This window comes from Microtus pennsylvanicus, chromosome 1, assembly GCF_037038515.1.
Source record: "Microtus pennsylvanicus isolate mMicPen1 chromosome 1, mMicPen1.hap1, whole genome shotgun sequence".
In the NCBI taxonomy this organism is placed as follows: Eukaryota; Metazoa; Chordata; class Mammalia; order Rodentia; family Cricetidae; genus Microtus; species Microtus pennsylvanicus.
In genome coordinates this window covers 167,016,021-167,036,576 of record NC_134579.1, presented here as the reverse complement: position 1 = coordinate 167,036,576, position 20,556 = coordinate 167,016,021, and the positions used below count along the sequence as shown (strand labels likewise).

General features: G+C 42.1%; 1 protein-coding gene across 2 annotated transcripts in view; it reads left to right on the top strand.

The window, feature by feature from the left end:
* Mettl24 (methyltransferase like 24) overlaps positions 1-20,556 on the top strand; it is a 126,882-nt gene that overhangs the window by 11,973 nt on the left and 94,353 nt on the right. The gene's annotated exons all lie outside the window — the stretch shown is intronic.

Here is a 20,556-nt window from a genome sequence, read left to right as displayed (position 1 = left end):
CCAGGGACAATGGACCCTCTGGAGTCACAAACCACTGTGACTGTAAGTTGTTGGCAGAGGCTACTTGTTCATTTCCCGGTTGCCTAGACCCAAAATAATCACACAAAAACTTTATTAATTAAAGCACTGCTTGACCTATTAGCTCAGGCTTCTTATTAATTAACTCTTACATCTTAAATTAACCATTCCTATTATTTCGTATTTTACCATGTGCTGTGGGACAATGGTCTTGTACTCTGTCACTTGCATTGTTTTAGTAAAATGCTGATTGGCCAGTAGCTAGGCAGGAAGTATAGGTGAAATGACCAGGCAGGAAGTAGAGGCAGGGCAATGAGAACAGAAGGATTCTGGGAAGAGGAAAGACTCAGTTTGCAGTCGTCATCCAACCGCAGAGAAGCAAGATGAGAATCCCTCACTGACAAAGGTACCAAGCCATGTGGCTAATACAAACAAGAATTATGGGCTAATTTAAGATGTAAGAATTAGTTATAATTAATGTAAGACCTCTGTGTGTGTCTTGAGATGGAATGGCTGCGGGACTGGGCGGGACAGAAACCTCTGTCAACAAATGGTGACAGTGTGGACAACTGCATCCACAAAAAAACCTGACAGAGTTTGAGAAGGAATTCTAGACACAAAAGGACATGGTTAAGCATGGCTTCTTGGTAGCAGCATTTTCTTGAATGGCTCTGTTTGCTAGAGGCAAACGCACCTCATTTAAGAGAAGCTTCCTGACTCAGCTTTAGCTGCAAAAACTTTGCAGCTCTTTTAAGAGGTCCCAACACCAAATATTTAAATGGTGTTTGTTTATGAATAGATAACAGCATGCTTCTTGGTGGTGACAGGGACCTTGAAACTCCATACAGTTCTGGCAATAAACATGGCTCCAGCCAGTACCTCCACCATGAGGCTAGACACTCAGAAAGCTAAGAAATGGAAGAGATCCAGCCATTAAAGTCATGGCTTTAATCCTAGCCCCATTGCTTAGCAAATTAAAGATTCACGCAGTCAGAAAAAGAGATATGTAGTAGAGATAGATTCAAAGATGAAGAAAACCTCTGAACAGTTTACAGTGTGTTTAAAAATATATAGATCAAGATCCATACAAATACAGAGTATTCATCTCTATATCACATCCCCCTTTAAATGTAAACAAACATTTATAGACAATATTTGGGAATTTAGGCATAGTTCTCTCAAACTGCTTCCTGCTTTTTGTTGGGCGAAGTATTTTTTTGAGGGGGGTTATGGAGACCTTTCAGAGGATCTTGGTCCATCAAACTATACTAGTCTAGAAGCAGAACCTCTTTTCTAAAACAAAATATCCTTAGACCCAAATTTAAGTCAAGAGACCTTTAAAACATTTATGTTGGTTTAGCTTAGCAGCCCCTACAATAAAATGACTCTCTGTACTTAGCTCATTCACAGTCAAAAAATTTACAGAAAACACAATAATATGCATAATAAAACTCTCTGTGTATACTTCATCTTTATGTGGCCTATTATTCTTACTCTATTAGTTTTTCTATAAGTTTAATGTTTATTTTATTATCGTTACTCCTTTAATCTCTGACTGTCTATACTTTTTTATATTATAAAAATCTATAATCCTCTTCCTATCTCTCTCTCAAGCCTATATACATTTCTCTAACACTGTCACCCATTCAGAGGTCTTTTTAATCTGAATTTGTCTTTATTGCATGCGTATCTTAAATTATTTTCTGACCAGGAGTGCTTTTTTAAAAATGCTAAGCTGGCATGGCTAGGACCAACTCTGCATCCCTGCCTATTGGCTCTGCCCAGTCCAACATGGCTGAGGCATGTTCACTGCCTCTGACATTTATGTACACTGCCCCAACTCCAGGTTCATAGGAGTTTGTAACAGGCTGCTCACAGACCCCATTTAAGTGCTGGGCCTCTTGAAAGAGCCAGAGCTGTTCATGAAACTAGCACTAGCTAGGAAGCCCTACCCTAAAGAAGCTGTGCAGCTTTGCTGCCAATGCTGAGTCAGGAAGACTTCTCTTAAAGGAGACGTGGCAACCCTGCTTGCCTCCAGTAAACAGAGCCCCATCTGAAAAAAAAATATGGCTACCATATTCTTTTGTGTCTAGAATTCCTTTTTAAGCTCTCTCAGGTTTTATGTGAACATAGTTGCCTCACGTTGGTGCTATTTTGTTGGCAGAGGCTGCTTGTTTGTTTCCCAGCTGCCCAGACTCAAAATAATCACACAAAACTATATTAATTTGATGGAGGAAGGTCATTGGTTAAAAAATAAAGAAACTGCCTTGGCCCATTTTATTGGTTAGAATATAGGTGGGTGGAGTAAACAGAACAGAATTCTGGGAGGAAGAGGAAGTGAGCTCAGAGATGCCATGCTCCCCTCTCCCGGGCAGACGGGATAGCTCTGCTCTCTGAGGCAGATGCATGAAGCTCAGACCCAGGATGGACGTAGGCTAGAATCTTTCCCGGTAAGACTGATGCTACACAGATTATTAGAGATGGGTTGATCGGGATATGAGAATTAGCCTGTAAGGGCTAGAGTTAATGGGCCAAGCAGTGTTTAAAAGAATACAGTGTCCGTGTAATTATTTCAGGGCATAAGCTAGCAGGCAGCCAGGGTGCTGGGGACGCAGCCCCGCCACTCATATTACAACATTAATTAAAACACTTCTCAGCCTGTTAGCTCAGGCTTCTTATTAAGTAACTCTTGCATCTTAAATTAGCCCATTCCTATTACTTTGTATTTTACCACAAGGCTAATGGTTTACCAGTAAGGTTCTAGGGCGGGTGTCTTTCTCCTTTGGCAGCTACATGGCATCTCCTTGATTCTGCCTACTTCTCTCCTCCATCTCTGCTTAGAATTTCTGCCTTACTCTATCCGGCCCTGTCATAGGTCCAAAGCAGGTTCCTTATTAACCAATGGTAACAAAACATATTCACAGCATGCAGAGGGGAATCCCAATCAGTGAGCTGCCCAAATGTGGGTGCTTGGAACTGAAGGAGAAGTTTGGGTTCCCTGCAGGAGCAGTGAACACTCTTTAACTGCTGAGCCCCCTCTGCAGCCCCTGCTTCCTTTCTTTGCCAAAGAAGAGTAGTAGTACATTGTAGTTGGTTGTTTTTGTTTTTTTGGTATGCCAGCTCAAAAAAGAAACAACATGGAGACTTACTAATCATGAAAACTGGGTCTTAGCTTCGGCTTGTTTCTAACTAACTCTTATGACTTAAATGAACCCATTTCTATTCATCTACATGCTGTGTTGTGGCTTGTGGCTTTTACCTCTCCTCCTGCATGTCCTGCTTCTTCTGCATCCAGCTGGAAACTCTACATTTCTTCTTCTCTGGGTCCTCTCTGTCCCCAGAAGTCCCACCTAACCTCTTCCTGCCTGGCTATTGGTCAGTTGGCTCTTTATTAAGCCAATCACAGTGACACATCTTCACACAGTGTGAAGGAATATCCCGCAACAGTGCATACCTCACAGGGCTTCTGCAAGGATGAAATGAGAACACGGAGGCAGAAACACCAGCAGGCATCTTGCAGGGCACAGGGACACACTTCTGAAATAGTCACTGCTCTGCGGTGTCAGAAAGTTTCAGGTGTGGCTACTGAGGCCCAGTGTTTGCTGTAATTTTGTTTCCTCAAAACTAAGCATAAGGTTTTTTAAAAACTTACAACAAAGTGCTATTGAATAATTTTGGTTTGTAGTAGTGTTGTAATGTGATTCTAAGTTTTGGCAATGTAATTTTTCCTCAAAAGTATTTATAAGTCAATTAGCTGCTATATAAGCATTCTACTACTCCCTTAGTTCAAGGGAGGTCGACTGGAGCACTCGGGTTAAAGAGTTAATTGATAGATTGTTTTTCTGGCTGAATCGTCCATATTTTAGCGAAGCTGAGTGAATATTATTATACTCAGTACTTTACATGCCTTTTAAAGATAAGCTCAGTCTAGCCTATCAAACAACACGTACACATGAACTTTCTGCCTGGCATTGTGGGGAATACAATTCCTTCAAGCAGCACATACTTTAAATGAACTGGGAAGTGTCCGCTGTGCTCAGTAGGAACGGTCCTCATTCTGCACACAAGGAAGCCAATGCTAGTTAGAGGAACTAGATTACTGCGGGCCCTAGGGGCCTCTGTTTTGCCTTGGCCTCTTCCCATCTGCTCCTTTTCCCTGCATTCTGGTGCCATGATGGGAATTATGTAGCCCAGCCACATCCTCTTTAGATTGACACCTTTGAAACAAGGAACAGCAGGGACATCAATCCTTCAATTGCTTCAGCCCGGTACTTGGATGCAGTCATGCAAAGTCAGCTATCCACCAACAGGAAGAAAGGGGAGAAATGAAAAACAAGCAAGGGTTTGGCAGGGGTTACCACTGGAAGAAATGCCTGCGGAGGCAGCTCAGGGACAGAGGGCTCACTCAGGGCAAGTAATGCCCAACTCTGCCGGAAAGATTTCATTATCACAAAAAAATCCCCAAAGTACAAAAGAACGAAACGACAGAAATAATGTACACATAGCTAAAGGTGGTCCGCTCTACTAATATGCCAGGCAGGCAGATCAAAATAAATGAGAATCTAGTTTACCCCTATTTATTTGGGAAAAAATATGACACATCTGATGAAACCTGGACCGATGATTATGTGGAGAAAAGCACATTGTATCCCTCTGCTTTACCCCAGCTCCCACTCTTAGTACATTTATTGTCTCTATAACACCACCACGCTCTCTCTGTGTGTCTCTGTATCTCTCTGTCTCTTTCTCTCTCTCTGCCTTGCCTCTCTCTGTGTGTCTCCGTTTCTCTCTGGGTGTCTGTCTGTCTCTGTCTGTTTCTGTCTATCTCTCTCTGCCTTGCCTCTCTCTGTGTCTCTGTTTCTCTCTGTGTGTCTGTCTGTTGTCTCTGTCTTTATGTCTCTCTCTGTCTCTGTCTCTCTGCCTTGCCTCTCTCTCTGTCTCTGTTTCTCTCTGTGTGTCTGTCTGTTGTCTCTGTCTCTGTCTCTCTCTGCCTTGCCTCTATCTCTGTCAGTGTTCTCTCTCTCTCTCTCTCTCTCTCTCTCTCTCTCTCTCTCTCTCTCTCTCTCTCTCTCTCTCTCATTCTTGTTTGCAATCTCACCTCATGAATTTAGAGGGCTCTTCTGACTTGCTCACAGATCTACAAACTGACTGTGGTCGTATTAGCACATAGTAGGCACTCAATAATACTGGCTGCAAAAATGCTTCTCTTTATCGCTCCTGGCACTAGCCAGTGGGTTTGAAACCACCTGAATCTGTTCAGTGCTGCTCTGCATTCCCTTTGAGGTCACTCATTTTCAAGACAGGGTGAAACACTGCAGATCTTGGCACAAAGCAACCAGCATTTACTTGCTTCAGACTGCAAGAACAGGCTGGGAGCCACATTCTCCCTGTACCTGTCCTTGTGTGGTCTGTGAGCTTGGAATTACTTCTACAGGCAGACATTTGCAGACATTTTAATGTTAGAAACATCAATCCTGAATACCCTTGAGACAAAATAAATAATAAAAGTTCTAGTTTTTTCATTAGCATGTCTGCTTTACTAAAAACGGTGTCTAATTGCTGTTATGGCTTGCATTCTTCACTAGAAATGTAAAATGGTTCTTTTATCTTGTCTATTAAGCACCTAAGTAATATCCTTAATTTTGCTCTTGGCTCATGAAGTGTTTGTTCCTGACTTTTTAAATTTTTTTTAAAAGAAAACAAATTATCCTTTTCTCATTATACATACAAATCCAAGTTTCCACTCCCTCCCCTCCTCCCATTCCCTCCACATATCCCACCCCTATTGCTTTGGGGAAGGTCCAAGGCCCTTCCTACTATATGTAGACTGAGCAAGGTATCCCTCCAGAGAGAACAGGTTTCCAAAAAGCCAGTACACAGAGTAGGAATAAATCCTGGTGCCACTGCCGGTGGCCCCTCAGTCTGCCCCAGCCATGTAACTGTCACCCACATTCAGAGGGACTAGTTTGGTCCTATGCTTGTGCCTTCCCAGTCCGGCTGGTGTTGGTGAGTTCCCACTAGCTCAGGTAGATTATTTCATTGGTGGATCCATCATGGTCTTGACCTCTTTGCTCATATTCTCACTCCTCTCACTCTTTAACTAGACTTTGGGAGCTCAGTCCAGTGCTCCGATGCAGGTCTCTGTCTCTGTTTCCATCAGTTGCTGGATGAAGGTTCTATGGTGACATTTAAAATATTCATCAGTCTGACTACAGGGCAAGACCAATTTGGGCACCCTCTCTTCTATTGCTTAGGGTCTTATCTGGGGTCATCTTTGTGGATTCCTTGGAATTTCTCTAGAGCCAGATTTCTTGCTAGCCCCATAATGGCTCCCTCAATCAAGATATCTCTTTCCTTGCTCTCAGCTCTGTCCTTCCTCCATCTTTGCTATCCTGTTCCTTCAAGTTCTCCTTGCCTCTCCCCTTCTTCCCTCTTCTTCCCCTTCCATTCTCCTTTCTTCCCCCATCCCTATACTCAGGTGATCTTGTCTACTTCGATTTTCCTGGTGGATCTATATATGTTTTTCTTAGAGTTCACCTTATTACTTAGCTTCTCTAGGATTATGAACTATAGGCCCAATATCCTTTGTTTATGGCTAGTATCCATTTATGAATGAGTACACACCATATTCATCTTTTTAAGTATGGGTTTCCTCATCAGGATGGTGTTTTCTAGTTCCATCCATTTGAATACAAAATTCAAGGTGTTAGTTTTTTTTCTAACCTCTGACTAGTACTCTAATATGTAAATGTGCCATATTTTCTTTTTTTTTTTTTTTTTTTTTTTTTTTTTTTTTTTTTTTTTGGTTTTTCGAGACAGAGTTTCGCTGTGGCTTTGGAGCCTGTCCTGGAACTAGCTCTGTAGACCAGGCTGGTCTCGAACTCACAGAGATCCGCCTGCCTCTGCCTCCCAAGTGCTGGGATTAAAGGCGTGCGCCACCACCGCCCCGCGTGCCATATTTTCTTTATCCATTTTTCAGGTGTTTCCAGGTTCTGGCTATTACAAATAATGCTGCTATGAACATAGTTGAACAAATGTCTTTGTAGTAAGATTGAGCATCTTTTGGGTATATGCCCAAGAGTGGTTTTGCTGGATCCTGAAGTAGATTGATTTCGGATTTTCTGAGAAACTGCCATACAGATTTCCAAAGTGGCTTTACAAGTTTGCATTCCCTCCAGCAATGGGTTCCCATTACTTCATATCTTCTCCAGCATAAGCTATCATTGGTGTTTTTGATTTTGGTCATCCTGACAGGTGTAAGATGGTATTTCAGAGTTGTTTTGATTTGCATTTCCCTGATGGCTATGGATGTTGAACATTTCCTTAAGTGTCTTTTGGCCATTTGAGATTCTTCCATTGAGAATTCTCTGTTTAGTTCTGTTCCCCATTTTTTAAATTGGCTTATTTAGAATTTTGATATCTAATTTCTTGAGTTCTTTATATTTTCGAGACCAGTTCTTTGTCTGATGTGGGGTTGGTAAAGATCTTTTCCCATTCAGTAGGCTGCCTTTTTGTCATATTGACTGTGCCCTTTGCTTCACAGAAGTTTCTCAGTTTCAGGAGGTCTCATTTATTCACTGTTGCTCTCAGTGTCTGTGCTACTGGGGTTATATTTAGGAAGTGGTCTCCTGTATCCATGCATTGAAGACTACTTCCCACTTTCTCTTCTATCAGATTCAGTGTTCTCGGATTTATATTGAGCTCTTTAATCCATTTGGACTTGAGTTTTGTGCATGGTGATAGATATGGGTCTATTTTCATTCTTCTACATGTTGACATCAGTTATGCCATCACCATTTGCTGAAGATGCTTTCTTTTTGCCATTGTATAATTTTAGCTTCTTTGTCAAAAATCAGTTGTTCATAGGTGTGTGGATTAATATCTGGGTCTTTGATTAAATTCTATTGGTCAACTTCTCTAATTTTATGCCAGTATCAAACCGTTTTTATTACTGTAGCTCTGAAATAGTACTTGATGTCAAGGATGGTGATGCCTCTGGAAGTTTCTTTATTGTACAGGATTGTTTTGGCTATTTTGGGTATTTTTTTCCATATGAAGTTGACTATTGTTTTTTCAATGTCTGTGAAGAATTGTGTTGGGATTTTGATGAGGATTGCATTGAATTTATAGATTGCTTTTGGTAGGTATGCCATTTTTTTTTTATTGTGTTGATCCTACCTATGCATGGGAGAGCTTTCCATTTTCTGGTACCTTCTTTAATTTTTTTCTTCAAAGACAAAGTTCTTGTTGAATTAGTATTCCACTTCTTTGGTTCATGTTACTCCAAGATAGTTAATGCTATTTGTGGCTATTGTGAAAGGTGATGCTTCTCTGATTTCTTTCTCAGCTTCTTTATCATTAGTATATAAGAAGGCTACTGATTTTTTGAGTTGATCTTGTATCCTTCCACATCACTGAAGGTATTTATCAGCTGTAGGAGTTCCCTGGTAGATTTTTGGGGTTACTTATATATACTATCATATCACTTGCAAATAACAAAAGTTTGACTTCTTCCTTTCCAATGTGAATCTCCTTGATTTCCTTTTGTTGTCTCATTCCCTAGCAAGAACTTAAAGAACTATGTTGAATGGATATGGAGAGAGTGGACAACCTTGTCTTGTTCCTGGTTTTAGTTGAATCACTTTGAGTTTCTTCCCATTTAATTTGATGTTTGCTGCCGGCTTGCTGTAAATAGCTTTTATTATATTTAGATATGTACCTTGTATCCCTGATCTCTTCAACACCTTTATCACGAAGGGATGTTGGATTTTATCAAATGCTTTTTCAGCATCTAATGAGATGATCATATGATTTTTTTCTTTCAGTTTATTCATATGATGGATTACATTGATAGATTTTCATATGCTGAACCATTCCTGCATCTCTGGGATGAAGCTAACTTGACCATAGTGGATGATTTTTTTTATGTGTTCTTGGATTCAGTTTGCCAGTATTTTATTGAGTATTTTTGCATCCATGTTCATGAGTGAGATTGGTCTGTAATTCTCTTTCTTGATTGAGTCTTTGTGTGGTTTTGGTATCAGGGTAATTGCAGCCTCATAAAAACAGTTTGCCAGTGTCCCTTCTGTTTCTATTATGTGGAGCACTTAGAGGAGTATAGGTATTAGCTTCTCTTGAAAGCTCTGGTAGAATTCACACTAAAACCATCCGGCCCTGGGCTTTTTTTTTTTGGTTGGGAGTTTTTTTTATGACAGCTTCTATTTCCTTGCTGTTTATAGGTCTATTTAAATTGTTAACCTGGTCTTGATTTAATTTTGGTATATGATATCTTTTTCCAATTTTGTGGCATACAGGTTTTAGTAGTATGAGCTAATGATTCTCTGAATTTCCTCAGTGTCTGTTGTTACGTCCCCCTTTTCATTTCTGATTTTGTTAATTTGGATGTCCTGTCTCTGCCTTTTGGTTAGTTTGTCTAAGGGTTTGTCTATCTTGTTGATTTTCTCAAAGAACTAGCTCTTTGTCTCATTGAGTCTTTGTATTGTTTTTGTTGTTTCTATTTTGTTGATTCAGCCCTCAATTTGATTATTTCCTGTCTTCTACTTCTCCTGGGTGCATCTGTTTCTTTTTGTTCTAGAAATTTCAGATGTGCTGTTAAGTCATCTTAACAGATGTGACTTTCTCCACTTTCTTTAGTAGGCACTTAGTGCTATGAAATTTTCTCTTAGGACTGATTTCATAGTGTTTCATAGGTTTGGGTATGCTGTGCCTTCATTTTTGCTGAATTCTAGGTAGTATTTAATTTATTTTTTCCTTGACCCAGGGATGGTTCAATAGTTCTTTGTTCAATTTTCATAAGTTTGTAGGCTTTCTGAGAATAGTGTTGTTGTTCAATTCTAACTTTAAACCATGGTGATCCAATAAGATATAGGGGATTACTCCAATTTTTTTGTGTCTTTGGAGGTTTGCCTTGTTATCGAGTATATGGTCAATTTTAGAGAAGGTTCCATGAGGTGCTGAGAAAAAGGTATATTCTTTTGTGTTTGGGTGAAATATTCTATAGATATCTGTTAAGTCCGTTGATTCATGACATCTGTTAGTTCTCTTATTTCTCTGTTAAGTTTCTGTCTGGTTGGTCTATCCATTGGTGAGAGTAGAGTGTTGAAGTCTTCTACTATTAGTGTGTGGGGTTTGATGTGTGACTTAAACTTTAGTAATATTTCTTTTACATATGTGGGTGCTCTTGTATTGGGGCATAGACATTCAGGATTGAGACTTCATCTTGATGAATTGTTCCTGTTATGAGTACAAAGTGTTCTCCATCTCTTTTGATTGGTTTTTAGTTTGAAGTCTATTTTGTCAGATATTAGGATAGCTACACCCTCTTGTTTCTTGGATCCATTTGATTGAAAACCCTTTTTCCAACCCTTTAATCTGAGGTAATATCTGTCTTTGAGGTTGAGGTGTGTTTCCTGTATACAGCAGAAGGCTGGATCCTGTTTTCATATCCATTCTCTTAGTCTGTGTCTTTTTATAGGTAAACTGAGTCCATTGATATCTAGAGGTATTAATGACTAGTGGTTGTTAATTCTTATTATTTTTTGGTAGCAGTGTTTTTCCCCCTTCTTTGGGTTTTGCTGGTGGGAGGTTATCTGTTGCCTGTGTTTTTGTGGGTGCAGTTAGCTTCCTTGGGTTGGGGTTTTCAGTCTAGTACTTTCTGTAGGACTGGATTTGTGGTTATGTATTGTTTAAATCTGATTTTGTCATGGAACGTCTTGTTTTCTCCATCAATGGTGATTGAAAGCTTTGCTGAGTATAGTAGTCTGGGCTTACATCCGTGGTCTCTTGTCTACAGCACATCTTCCCAGGACCTTATGGCCTTTATGGTTTCCATTGAGAAGTCAGGTGTAATTCTGATAGGTTTATCTTAATATGTTACTTGGCCTTTTTCCTTTGCAGCCCTTAATATTCTTTTCTTATTCTGTATGTTTTGCATTTTGATTATTATATGGCAAGGGGACTTTTTTTTGATCCAGTCTATTTGGTGATTTGTAATCTTCTTCTACCTTCATAGGGATATCCTTCTTTAGGTTGGGAAAGTTTTCTTCTATAATTTTGTCAAATATATTTTCTGTTCCTTTGAGCTGGAGTTCTTCTCCTTTTTCTATCCCTATTATTCTTAGGCTTGGTCTTTTCATGGTTCCCAGATTTCCTGGATGTTTTGTGTTAATAATTTGTTGGATTTAATGTTTTCTTTGACCAATGAATCTATTTCCTCTATAGTATCTTCAACACCTGAGATTCTTTCTTCTATCTCTTGTATTCTGTTGGTTATACTTGCCTCTGTAGTTCCTGTCTGTTTACCCAGATTTTCCATATCCAGAATTCCCTCAGTTTATGTTTTTTTTTATTGCCTCTATTTCAGTCTTCAAGTCTTGAACTGTTTGCTTTACCTGTTTGATTATTTTTGTCTTGGTTTTATTGGGTTTCTGTGAGGGATTTATTAATAAAAACAACTTTTTGTTTGTTTTTTCCTCCATTCTTTAAGGGAGTTTTTCATATACTCTTTAAAGGCCTCCATAATCTTCATAAAGTTACATTTAATGTCATTTTCTTCTGGTTTTTCTGGGTTAGGATGGTCAAGTCTTCCTCCACTGGGTTCTGGTCTTCCCATGTTGCTTTTTAGGTTGTTGGATGAATTTTTGCATTGACACCTACCCATCTCTTCCTTCAAATGAGGCTAACAGTATCTTTTCATCTTGGTCCAATTTTTTCAGTGGCTGTCTGAGTCTTTTGGAATTGTTCTTGGTCTGCTCTGTACTGTCAATGTCTGTGTCTCAGGGAGCCACGGAGATCTCTCTAAGCCTGCTCTCCTGGTCTTTTCTCCTGGGTCACTCTTTTGGTCCTCTCTCTTGGTCTCCTCAGTGTTGTAGCAAGGTGTGTTTCAGAGTTCCACTAAGGTTACAAGAGGACAAGTAAATTTGGGGGCTGGGTGGGACTAGTAGCTTGTGGGGTCCAGTGGATGGGAATGGGTATTGGGGCAGCCTCCCTGCAGGAAACTCTCCTGCTGGCTGGCTAGAGAAACCGAGGCAGTTGGGAGAGGGGTTGGGGTTTTGTGGAGGTCCTAGAGATTTGGGTGTCCCACTGCATTATACCTGGCTTTTTAAAGAATAATTTTTGCCAGCCTTTATTGTGGCAGTGGCCTCAGGCCACCTGAGTATGACTGCTTGGTGTGGGTGTGAAAACACAACTTCAAGGGTCCCACCAAGTCTTGGAGATACTCACCCCAGAGTTGTGTCATCTGCTAAATGAAGAAAATGGTCCTAGACTTTCAACAAGATGCTGAGAATTCATGAGACCACCTCCATAAAGTCTTGAGGGTCTTTCTCACGTGGCCATAGCTCTGTTGTGAGCATCAAGTGGTTTACAACAGGTTTGGCCTACTAGGACCTGCTCTTGACTTCTAACATAACTGTAGGGTTGTCAGACAGAGTCTGGGGTTACTGTTCCCTTAATATTTAACATGCAAACGGCAGGAGCCACGCAATGGGAAGTTGGTATCTTTCCTTCTGTATAATATTCTGATAAGGTCTGGCTTACATTTTCTGGCCGCATCTCTAATTCCTATGGCTAGTTCAGTTTCTCTTCTCTGACCTGCATGGCCCATTTCTTATACCAACGCAGGCCTAGAGAGACCAATCAGTTCAAGCTAAGCACCATTCTAAAATCAGTTCTTCACAGTTTTCCTGGTTGTGGGGTCTTAGTGGCTGTCCTTTCTTCTCAGGCTCCTACTAACAGTTCTTGCCTTCTCTCATAAACCCACCAGTTCTTTTCTTCCATTGTCAAGCTTTCGGTCTCTCACAGCCCTCTCTCCTCTGAGCTTCTAACGAAAAAATGTCCAGCATGTGCCCTTTTTGGTCTTATTGAGCTTGAGTGATTTATCTCCCTGATTCCCCTCCCCTTGCAGGCCTGGACTAGTGATGAGCTTTGCTGCCACAGTGGCAGCAGGCAGAACGGTGTTTATTCTTTGGTGGTAATGGGGATCGAACCCAGAACTTGTGTGCTAGACAAGGGTTCGACTGTTAGACTAGACCCCTGCTCTAGCAAGCATGTGGAGGGCGTGGGAAATCCTCTGTGTTTAGCTTTGCTTTTTGTCTCTTTTGAGATAGAGTCTCCTGCTGTTTGGCACTGCACGTGCTGGGCTCATGGACCCATGACCTTCTGGGGATTCTCCTGTACCCATCTTCTCCCATGTCTCCACGTGAGCACGGGGTTACAAAGTGTGCCACCACGCCTGGCTTTCCACAGTTTATGGGGCCTTGAGCACAGGTCCTATGCATGCAAGGCAGTGCTCTGCCCACTGAATAATCTCCCAAGCCTATAAAATGTACTTTTTTTTTACACAAAGCTTGTGCAGAAAGAGAGCAATATTATAATATCCAGAAATAAGAAACCACCAGCGTGTATCTCAACTGATAAATGAATAAGTAAAATGTGGTTTAGCCAGCCAGTATTATCAGTATTGATGTGTGCTAAAATGCAGATAAACCGTGAAACGCTGTGTTAAGTGAATGAAAACAGTCGCACGAAGATCATGTATCCCATCCAATGACAAATGTACAGTCAGGAGCTATGCACAGGGAGGGATAGAAATGATGGCCCTTGGGAATGGTTTCTTCTTGAGAAGATGAAAACAGTCTGGCAGTGGCCGTGGTGGTGTTCGCACAAACTTGTATACATACACACTTGTTGGAATGCACGCTTCAAAATGGCACATTTTGTGCTATGTGACTTAGAAAGACTCCTAGGAACCCACAAGTGAATAACAGATGTGAGGCCTCATGATCTCTTCCGTTCAGATAAAGATAAGTGAACCGTGAGCCGGCTCTGGTACCCCAGCCACTGGTACTCACTGATCGGCATGACCAAGTTCAACAGGGATGTGCAGTCCGTGTGTTTGCCTAGCTACACGGCTCCTGGCGTGGCCTCTCAGAAGTTCCCAAAGCTTTTCAGGCCTAGCAATGCATTGCAGAGTCTGGCACACCCAGCCCCGTGTTTGGAGATGAAGGAGACCTCAAGGTACCATTATGAACTTGCTGGCGCTAATGTATTCAGTTTTGGCAGAAAGGATGGCACAGAGCACCGGGTTTTGTTACGGACAAATAAACAAGTGTCTGCATGTTGCATCTCTTAGACCAGCGGCTTCTCACTCGGCTTACACCGGCTTAGGATTTCCGCTACACTGACTTCTTCCTCATCCTCATTCTCACCTAAATGACTTCTTGTGTTTGCAGTGGGTTTTGTGTGGAGGCCCAGCCAGCCCTTCCTACCTTACAAAGGTTTGCACTGTTGTTACCCCACCGGGGCTTACGTAGGCTTTTGTGTATGGTGGTCATTGTTCCCCTTCCATCAATGGGGAGCCTGGCTGCATTCCTGGTTCAGGATGAAATGAGCATGTGACCGAGCCTGGCCGAGGTCAGACGCTGTCTTTTCTACTCTTTGCTATCGGTTATTACTGTTGAAATCTAGTTTGCAGAGAACTATGTTGATTCCTGTAGATTTCAGGCTCTGTACTGAAGTGGGCCATCTAAGATACTTTCCAAGGCAACTAACATATTTTAGAGTTTGGCGTTAGCTATTTCTGTAAGGTAGAATTTCAAGTGTGCCTTACATTGCTTAAAAACAAATTTGAGCTGATTATGTAATCATGATGGGGAATGTTCTTTTGAGTAGCGAATATTCATTTTGCACAAAAATAGGGGGGGGGGGAACCTAGCTTCTTTAAGTAATGTGCTCTTAGAGGTCCCTCAATCAGGAGCAGGCAGCTACGTGAGCTTTGAAACTGAAATGGCTTGAATTTATTTGGGTACCCTGGATACAGAGATTGTTTTGGAAAACCTGACGCCTGGATCTTATTCTTGGACAAGGAATGTTCTTATTTACAAAAATGGAGCCAGAGAAGATTGGCATTATTTAACACACACAGCATCAATTTCTTCCTTGTGATGCACGGAGACAAAAAGCATGAGAAGATGTACTGTGCTTGTAGAAATTGTATTTTGAAATAGAGGAAAGACCCAGCCTTGAGAGTTAAAACAGCACACATGGGCAGTCAATAAGTTCACAGTAAAACCAGAGAGTACTGTGTTTTTCTTTTTAATGCTTTAATAACAAAACCATACAGACATGGAAGGAGTGGGGTAAGGGACATTGGAAATTCAATTTTCTATGTCTTTTATCCAAGGATTTCTTAGGTTAGAGCTATTTTCAAACCAAAAATTTCAGTTTAAAAATAGAAGTGAAGAAGTAGGAACAGATTGCAGCCTGCAACAAAAATGAGAGGGGGGGAGGGAGGGAGAGAGAGAGAGAAGGGGCAATGGAGTGGGGAAATTGTCCGGGGACACTTGTCTGGTCCCCCTCAGATGTCCTCAGGGCATTGCCGATACATGGGTGATAAAGACATGGACTGATGTGGTCCACAGCACAGCAGTGGTCCTTCACTGTTTTTTTCTTTTTGAATTACAAAAATACAATGAAGAGAATTTCATGCTATGGAAAGTGTTGAAGAATATTGAAATCATACACGAATTCACATGCACTCACATATGCATATATACATACATACCTCACACATACATTACACACATCTCCAGTCACACACACACACACACTCATACATACACACTCTCACTCCCGGGCACTCAGGCAGACCAGCAGACACACGCCCAGGCACACCCTACCCTCTCACACACTCAAATCCACACCCGCTCACACACAATCTCTTATGTACAGCTCACATACACAACCACACTCACACACTTATACACACGTCACACCTGCTCAACCGCGACTGTCCATGTTTTAACCTAACACTCACGTCCCCAAGGAGTGACCCTTCACAGAAACCCCTGACTAGGTGAAGCAGTTAGTTCCACTGTGCAGGAGTGAAGGCAGCTGCGACCCTCTTGATGCTGTCAACTCTCAATGTGGAAGAGGTTCAGAGTGACTCATGGGACTTCCAGAGCAAAGATGTTTCGCCTGGTCAGGGATTTCTGTGAAGGGTCACTCGTCAGGAAGGTGGGTGCCAGGCTAAGACAAGGGCAGACGGGGTTCAGAAGGCTGGTTCCCTTCCCTGAGAGTGGCCTCCATAGGACCACTGTTTCTCTTCAGGACTCTCTTCCCTGTGGGCTGGGTTTAACTAAATGAAACTCCAGAGAGGCGAAGCGCGCTGCCGTGGACCACAGACTGTAGGGTGGGGGCCATTCCCAGCCAGGCTGGGCTCAACTTATGGCTTCCTAGCTCTGAGATCCTCATCCTACAGAGAGCCAGGTCTGTGTGCCTTGGCCTCTGGATGCTATACCAGGAAGAAGAACTGTATTTCCTTTTTCTTGTCAGAATAGAAGCCCGTGCCCAGCCAACCCAATGTGATTGATTTTCGTGTTATTTCATTTGTAAACGAGCGCTTGTTTCTATGCTGTAAAACTAGTCAATGCTAAGCAAATCTTTGAAGGTTGACAATTTCAGTTCTTGTGAAAGTAAATAAAGGAAGTCACGGGCCATCTCTTCCATCTCGCGTCCATGTTGATTTATGGTTCTGTTTCTCCGGTCACACATTCACACTGGGCTGGCATCTTCCTGTGCGGGTCAATAGCACTGCAGCATATCTGGCTAGCATTTGTGCAGTATCCTCGGCTATCCTGTTAACAAGCTGGGTCAGAGCCTTGTAGCCACAGTCACGCACTTGCAGTAATTAGGCTGGTTATGGAAAAGGTAGCGAAAGGTAGGTAGATCACAGAGGCATGAGGTCTACTCTAGCTGAAGATGGGCAAGCATATTTATTTGCCAATATCGCCTTACAACCTCTCTTGCAAAAACCCATTGAAACTTTATCTCCCCACCAGTTCCAGTTTCCAGTTGGTTTCTTCAAACAGAGCAATGGCTTGGCACTTGTGAGGCAGTGTAAGTGCAGACTGCTTTGAGATTGTAGTGATTAAGATACACTTTCATGGTCCATTCACCCATACCTAATACAGCATTTTAGAATGAGCACTGTGAGAAAATACCTGCCAGGAGCAGCTTAAGGAAGGAAAGGGCTGTCTTGGCCTGTGCCTCGGGGGTTGCAGACCTTCATAGTGGGAAAGACCTGATGGAAGTTCATGTCAGTGGGAACCTACTGGAGATACGATGGAGGTCCATGGCAGTCAACTAGAGATGCAACTGAGGTCCATGGCAGTGGAGCCTATTGGCGATGCTGCATACAAGGCACCAGCCAGGAAGCAGAGAGCTGGGCTAGAGCAGGCAGCTATGACCTATAGCACAATATCCCAGTGACCCCACTTCCCCAAACAGCACCTCAAACTGGAAGCCAAGTATCCAAACACACAAGTCTGTGGGGGACATCTCAGAAACTGTCAGGAGTACCTACCCCTTCACTGACTCCATTTTTATGAACACACAGGCCTGTGGGGCTCATCTCAGAAACCGTCAGGAGTACCTACCTTCACTGACGCCATTTTTATGAACACATGAGTCTGTGGGGGTCATCTCAGAAACCATCAGGAGTACCTACTTTCACTGACGCCATTTTTATGAACACATGAGTCTGTGGGGGTCATCTCAGAAACCATCAGGAGTACCTACCTTCACTGGCTCTATCGGAACCGAACCTGTTCTTTTCTATGTACACACTTTATGGACTTACCTAAGGTTCGATTAAGTTGTCATTCAAAAAACTCATGAAACTGATGTGAGCTGGTATGGGGACGAACCAGATGATTGCAGGAGAAAATAAACTAAGCTGTTTGCAGGAGCTCACAGCAGAGATACTCCAAATGTCAGGTAACTGATGTGGAGACCGGCTGGAGTGTTTCCACATTGCTGTAAGCCTAAAGCTCCAGCACTCTGGAGGCCAAGGAAGAAGGATCAGAGGTCAGCCTTCAACTACATATGCACAGCTGAGACTGACTCATCCTCCCAAAGTGTTCCCACTATAATATATAATGACTAGTATATAAAGGTTTAACCTCTAAATATTTATGAAATTAATTTCTGGTTCTGGTGATGCTGAAGGTTCAAACTTCAGCATCCTCGGAAATCAGTGCACCCGAGCTAAAGCCTCAAACCCAGAAATCCCTTGTTTGTATTCATGTGTGTGCATGTTTGCATGTGTGTGGTTGCATATGTGTGTGTGAGCGTTGAGGCCCAAGGTTGACCTCAGGAGTTTTTTTTTTTTTGATTGCTCTCCATTGAGGCAGGGTCTCTCACTTGAGTTCAGAGCTTGACAATATGGCTAGTGTAGTTAGTGACCTTGACAATATGGCTAGTGTAGTTAGTGACCTTGACAATATGGCTAGTGTAGTTAGTGACCTTGACAATATGGCTAGTCTAGTTAGTGAGCTTGACAATATGGCTAGTGTAGTTAGTGAGCTTGACAATATGGCTAGTCTAGTTAGTGAGCTTGACAATATGGCTAGTCTAGTGAGTGAGCTTGACAATATGGCTAGTGTAGTTAGTGACCTTGACAATATGGCTAGTGTAGTTAGTGACCTTGACAATATGGCTAGTGTAGTTAGTGACCTTGACAATATGGGTAGTCTAGTTAGTGAGCTTGACAATATGGCTAGTCTAGTTAGTGAGCTTGACAATATGGTTAGTCTAGTTAGTGAGCTTGACAATATGGCTAGTGTAGTTAGTGAGCTTGCTTCTCGGATCCTCTGTACAAAGCAGCTGCCACACCCACTTGTCATTTCTCTATGTTCTGGGGATTCGAACTCAATATTCATGGCAGCAAGCACTTTAGTTACTGAGCCATCTCCTCAGCTCATGCATGCTAATCTTTCATGGTATGTTTTAAGTTCTACAAATTGGCTTTCTTGAAGTCTCCTCAAGGTTTGGGCTAATCTATTTGTCATCTTGAACTTTTTAAAAAGTTATTATTTATTTGTTTGTTTATTTTTATGCGTGCCTGCATGTGTGTCTGGGCATGATGCTCCTGCCTGGTCCTGAGGAGGCTAGAAGAGGGTGTTGGATCCCCTGGACCTGGAGTTACAGACAACTGTGAGCCATCACATGGATGCAAGAATCGGGTCAGCATTCTCTGGAAGCACAGCCAGTGCTCTTTATAACCGCTGAGCCATTTCTCCAGCCCATGATTTTTACTTTTATGTGAACAGAACTGAATCAGAGACTTCCGGAATTCATAACAACTTATTTCTGTCTGAGTAAAGAGCAGTTATGTTTAGCTACTTTAAGGTATTCCTACAAAGCCCAGTTAGTGAATTTTCCTATCCTGTCCCCAATTAATAAAAAAGCTGTTCTTGACTCCAAGAGATGTACCATGGTCTTTCCTCTCTGGCATTTAAGCCAATGCAAAAATGTCTCTTGGAACCAGTTCTGTGGGGGATTGCACGGGAAGCAGGACATGTGGTATCTTCATAAGGCTCGTAGACTAGTCAAGTTGACTCCCCTGCATCAGATCATCACAAGCAGTAAGTACAAAGTGAGAGGATTAAAATAACACATTTTAATTTCTCACTCTTGTGACATGCCCAGTATGGATTGGTGGAGGTGGGGAAGAACAAAGTCTCATTTGTTGCTGTTATTCAGGGGCTCATGTGACCCTGACGTCACCACCCATCAGCCTACGTGGGTCCTTTCAGTGGACAGTTTAACCCTCCTTAACTACTGAGCATTAACTATCCATGACATTGTCAGATCCACTACTGAGTTTCTTAGTATGTCCCCTATCTTATGGATAAACAGTTTTATAAATTTGTTCCCATTGCACCAAGGAGTCTCTCAGTGCAGGCTAGACATTGTGGTTTTCCTTGCGAGGCTCTTCTGGAGTTGCTATTAGTGTGTTCTGTCAATAGGACCAAGAAAATCGTGTGTGGGAAAGAGAATAGGCTGGAAAGGGGCAGCACAGCATAGAGAACAAGTGTGGTGTTAGTGGTCAAGTGTCACCCCTGCCACCTCCTACGTGTGACTTTGGTTTGTCACTTCAACTCTTTGAGCTTCATTTTCCTTAATTGTAATATGAGAGTTGATCTAGGTCATGTGTGATGCTCCTTTCAAGACAAAACAATTATCCTTTATATGCATAAGACAAGTAAAATTTAAAGCCAAAAGTAGACTGTGTTCTCTAGATTTACAAACACACTCATACTCATATAGTCTGTGTTTTTGGTTTTTAAGTTCTTCCTTGTGAAAGAAAGTTATTGTTTTCTTCTTTAATAGTTCTAATTTTCGAGAGCCTTGTGCATCAACCATCCTTTTCTCCCCTCTCCAATTCCCTCAGGGTCCTCTCCTCCCAAATACATGATCTCCATTTTAATTATTATTACTTATGTGTGTGTGCGTGCATGCACACATGTTTATATGACCTACTGAGCCCACTTAGCTTTGCTCATACGTACATGCGTCTAGGGCTGAGCACTTGGGATTGGCCAGCCTGTGTGGGCGCCCCTGCAGGAGACTAGTTCTCACTCTCCCAGCAAGCATCGACCGTTTCATCTAGACGAAGTTACTCTTCGTCTAGACGTGGGGCCATGTGGAACTTCTCCTGCCCGTGTTGGCATGTCA